This window comes from Scylla paramamosain, chromosome 42 (genome assembly GCF_035594125.1).
Source record: "Scylla paramamosain isolate STU-SP2022 chromosome 42, ASM3559412v1, whole genome shotgun sequence".
Lineage (NCBI taxonomy): Eukaryota > Metazoa > Arthropoda > Malacostraca > Decapoda > Portunidae > Scylla > Scylla paramamosain.
This window is the reverse complement of record NC_087192.1, coordinates 6,907,391-6,912,500: the sequence shown is the minus strand read 5'-3', so window position 1 is coordinate 6,912,500 and position 5,110 is coordinate 6,907,391. Positions and strand designations below refer to the sequence as shown.

Here is a 5,110-nt window from a genome sequence, read left to right as displayed (position 1 = left end):
TTCTTGTTCTTTCTCTTTCAAGGAGTTCTTTCATAATCAACAGAGCGAGGCAGCGAATTGCCGTCTCCCTCACAAGTGGCTGACGAGGCTTAATTAACAAGGGGTCATGGCTCATGTACCTTAATTAGGATCACCTGTTTCAGCCTCACGTGAATAGATTTTTTTTTCTCTCTCTCTCTCTTTCTGTCTAGATTTCTTGTCTGTTTCGTAAATAATGTATATTTTTTTGTTTGATCTTTACTTTTTTACTTGTTTTTTTTTTCATTTTTAAGTCAATATTTTATTTATTTATTTTTATTTTTCACTTGAGACATAATAAATATTCTCCATTCAATTAAGTAACAGATAAGTAAGAAAGTAAATGCATAACTTACTTTCCTTTCCTAACGTCACTTTTCTTTTTTTCCCTTTGCTGTCTGTAATTAATTTGCATTTTTCTGTTTTTTATTTAATATTCTAGGGCTTTCTCGTACATTTCTATGACTAGAAAAGTAAAATATATATTCTCCTTTCATTTAACCGATAAGTAAGTAACGTATTCCATCTTACATACTAATGGTAAGCTAAGAAAATATTCCCCTTCACATACATCAAATCATAAAGTGCACCTCACTCGATGACAAAAAGAAAAACGGTACAAACAGTCGGCGGCTTTCACCATAAGGGAAGGCATTGATCAGCAGGAGCAGGACGCTTTGTTCCTCACCTCAAGCGTCTGTCAGAGCTTCCCTTCCACCTCTCACTAACCTTCCTGACCACTCCCTCTCTCCTGTCAACCCCAGAGCTCAAATCCATGACATTCCCCTCTCTCTCTCTCTCTCTCTCTCTCTCTCTCTCTCTCTCTCTCTCTCTCTCTCTCTCTCTCTCTCTCTCTCTCTCTCTCTCTCTCTCTCTCTCCGGCATCTGCTTCTAGTCACATTTTTATCCAACTTAACAAAAAAATAATCAACAAACAAATGCACATTTCCGAGAAAAGAGATGAAGCTGCCTGACTCTCAAATGAAGAAAAAGAAAAGAAGGAGGAGGAGGAGGAGGAGGAGGAGGAGGAGGAGGAGGAGGAGGAGGAGGAGGAGGAGGAGGAGGAGGAGGAAGGATAAGAGGGGCATGAAGAGGAAGCAGAAGAGGAGACAACAAGCTTTGATCTCCCTCGCCTCAACGTCACCCCAAAGACAAGGAAAATATGATGAGGTCTTAATACGGAAAAAATCTCTCTCTCTCTCTCTCTCTCTCTCTCTCTCTCTCTCTCTCTCTCTCTCTCTCTCTCTCTCTCTCTCTCTCTCTCTCTCTCTCTCTCTCTCTCCCTCTTATACTGTCATTGTTACCTTTCCCACTTTTGTCCTCATGATTATAAATGTGAGCGGTATTATCTAATAAACGAAAATTTCAGAAGTGTGTGTGTGTGTGTGTGTGTGTGTGTGTGTGTGTGTGTGTGTGTGTGTGTGTGTGTGTGTGTGTGTGTATGTGTTACGTTCGTATGTGTCAAAAATAGTAAATTTCTTGGCATATTATTTACAAATTATACAAACTGCGTTGATTACAAAGCAAACAAATACTGAAGATTCAATTAAATATGCATCTTAGCAATATTCCTTCTGAATTTAAAATCATTCCACTGTTGTCTCATATTTAGGGAATCTTAAGTCAAAAGTAATAGACAGGAGCCAATATGGTCACAATCTCTCTTTTTTTTTTCTTTTTTCTTTTATATCAACTGATTAGATTTTGGGAGGAAGGGAAATGTCAAGACTGGAAGATAATGAAAACTTTAGTGTGGCCTCCCGGTTTTCTTTTCTCTTTGTTCAGGAGTCTCTTAGAGCTGCTAAGGCTGCTTATGCTTCCTAGGGAATTAAACTTTCTGTGGAACTCATACGTGGAACAGTGTTTCCTGGCAGCAATAACAGTAGTGATGATGATTGTGATACTATTACTACTAGCTACTATTACTACTACTACTACTACTACTACTACTACTACTACTACTACTACTACTACTAATAATAATAATAATAATAATAATAGTAATAATAATAACTATAACAACAACAAGAGCAGCGACAGACAATAACATCAACAATAACAACAGCCACAAATCACTGTAGACTTTTGAAACACACATCTAATGAATAAATAAACAAACAAACAAATACACACACACACACAAAAAAAAAAAAAAAAACGCCACAAACACACAAAAAAAAAACACGAAACACTCACTCAACCTTCCCGACCACTCATACACCAAATCGCGCCACACTGTTAAGCGAACACGTCAGGACAACTACAGTACTACCTTGCAACAGAGACAAAACACATAGAGCACGGGAATAAAACCAGGGTCACACAAAGCAAGGAAGGTAATCAGCTGTAATTATCCAGGGAGAGAAATTTGTTTACTTCCCTCCACCGTCCGTCTGTCATGCTTAGCAGGAAGACAACAGTTATTACCAATGAAAGAGTGGCTATTAATTCACGACCCCCTCTCTCTCTCTCTCTCTCTCTCTCTCTCTCTCTCTCTCTCTCTCTCTCTCTCTCTCTCTCTCTCTCTCTGGTCTTTAAGTATTCAGCACATTCCCAGTCTTCCCTCTCCTTTCCTTCTTTACTTTTTCATTTATTCTATCGTTACTTTAACATTTCAGAATCTCACATTTTCTCTGACGTAGTGTTGCTTCTTCTTCTTCTTCTTCTTCTTCTTCTTCCTCCTCCTTTTCTTCCTCCCTTGCTAATGATAGAAAGGAGGAAGAACTACTTTTTTATGTAATCGTAAATCGGGTTGGCATACCTTTGTCTCTCTCTCTCTCTCTCTCTCTCTCTCTCTCTCTCTCTCTCTCTCTCTCTCTCTCTCTCTCTCTCTCTCTCTCTCTCTCTCTCTCTCTCTCTTTCGGTCCCGCTCCCAGTCATAAGTTATTTAATAATCTCAACCAAATCTTTCTCTCTTCCACTCTCTTCTCCTCCCTCCGTCCTTTTCATCGTTTCTTTTGTCCTCTTCCTCCTCCTCCTCCTCCTCCTCCTCATCCTGCTCCTCCTCCCGGATGCTGCCTGGGTGGAGCGGAACCTTGTCCTGTTCTGATCTTTATACATCAAAGGAGTTGCTAATGTCCTCCTCGTTTTATTTTTGCATGTGAATTACTAAAGGATTTTCATTCCGCCATTATTATCCACTCTGGTGTAATTTTGTATTTATGTTCCAAAATAGCTCATTATTGTATTTAAACAGCTTAATAGGATGAAGTACTTTATTATCTTCTTAACTGCAAATGTGTTTCTTGTCTCTCATATATATCGATGTACTTGTAGATTACTGAAGTAGACTTCGATAACCATAAGAAACTTTTTACTTATTCTTCTGTAATGGCAAAAATTCTGTTTTTTTTTTTTTCTGTAGGTACACTCACTATACTCATTACCTCACAGTTGACAGTAATTTCACATTAATACCTCATCATCGTAAATCACACACTCACTAACCTTCCTTCTTTCTTCCTGACAGATAACTACATCCACGACACGGGCGAAGGTAAGTCAGGTACCTTAATGAACCTTGCCCCAGGTGACCGTGACTCACTCACTCCCTTGAGTCTTAAACGAGATGAAGCCTTGTGCCTCCCTCTCACCCCCTCACCCCAAGATCCCCGCGCGCTCCTCACCTCTCATTCAGCCTCATTAACGCCCTCCCTCAGGTGAGCACTTTGCCAGGTGTCGAGACTCTCGCCTTAACTCAGCGGCACAGGCAAGTCCCGGCAAGACCCCCGGACACCTGCCGAGTTAAGGGGAGCTCCCTGTCGGCGCCTGCATCCCGTGTTCTAAGAGCATTCACGGGCCTGGCGTCCCCCGCCCTTAGTTGAGGTCAAGGGAGGTGCACATTAAAGGGCATAAGCAATGGTGATGGCGGTGGCTGCGGTGGTCGTAGTGGTAGTGGCGGCGGAGATTACAGCGGCCGTGGCAGTGGTGGTGAATTTACGGGTAGTGTTGGTGGTGATGAAACGACGCATAAGGGTAGACGACGAGTTTCCGCCATCATCACGTCCCCTGTTTCTTTCCCCGAGTTTCATTTCGTTTCATCAATTCGTCTTTTTCCCTTGCATGTCTCTTTCGGAGCGGGTAACAAGAACACGCAGGCGCTCACATCATAAACTGCACCAGCTAAGCATGCAAGTGTTGGCGTAAAAAATGTACGATAAAACCCAGATGAAAACATGGCACGGGTTAAGTTCTGAGAAAATGCCTGGAAATATTTCTATCGTATATACTTTACCACTAAAAACAAACAGCCTGCAAAAATAAATGAAAAGAAAGAGCTGTACAGAGTCGTAAATATGAAAGATATATTTCGCGCTCAAAGAAAACAAGAAAAGAACACGGTAAAAATTATCGTCCGTAATTTAATTCCATCGGTTATGTCAACAAACCTTATAAGTTGCCCTCTTGTCCCTCGTCCTCCTCTTCCTCGTCCTCTTCCTCCTCCTCCTCCTCCTCCTCCTCCTCCTCCTCCTCTCCCCACAAATCTTCCTAAGAATCTTTACTTTTCCTTTCTTCTTCTCCTTCATTTTTACTTTTTTTTCTTCTCCCCATCCTCCACATTCTTCTAGCTTTTGAGGTTATTCTTCTGCTTCTTTTTCTTTTATATTTTCCTCTTACAAAACTCCACCATCCATTATTTGCATTTTTCTTTTCTCTTATTCTCTTTCTTTTTCATTTTTTTTTATCAATTTTTGTCTTTAATTCCTTCTTGTTCTTGTTCTTTTTCTTCTACTCATCCTCCTCTTTGTTCTTGATCTTCTTCCCTTCTTCTTTCCTCTTCTTCTTCTTCTTCTTCTTCTTCTTCTTCTTCTTCTTCTTCTTCTTCTTCTTCCTTCACTTCTCCTATTTTCACACAAACTTTCACTCTCCTTTACCCACTTCCTCCTCCTCCTCCTCCTCCAGCTCCTCCTCCTCCTCATATCCTGCCGTTGTTCCTAGGGGCGGAGATGAAGCACTGGGGGAGAAAGGAAGATGAAGCGAGAGTCATGTTTGGGTGAGCTACATTTGACAAGGGCCATTGAAGCTTCTAACAGTGGTTCAAGAGCGGCGTCAACCTGTAGAGAGGAACGTCTTGGGTCTCCAGTCCGTCCGT

At 41.1% G+C, this 5,110-nt stretch overlaps 1 long non-coding RNA gene across 2 annotated transcripts in view; it reads left to right on the top strand.

The window, feature by feature from the left end:
* LOC135093217 (uncharacterized) overlaps positions 1–4,788 on the top strand; it is a 102,168-nt gene extending 97,380 nt beyond the window's left edge. Inside the window, exon 3 of one of the 2 annotated variants that reach the window (XR_010263261.1) lies at positions 3,488–4,788. This is a non-coding gene — a long non-coding RNA (uncharacterized LOC135093217). The remainder of the gene's footprint in view (positions 1–3,487) is intronic. The other variant, XR_010263260.1, reaches the window with a different exon arrangement.
* The last annotated feature ends 322 nt before the right edge of the window (positions 4,789–5,110 follow it).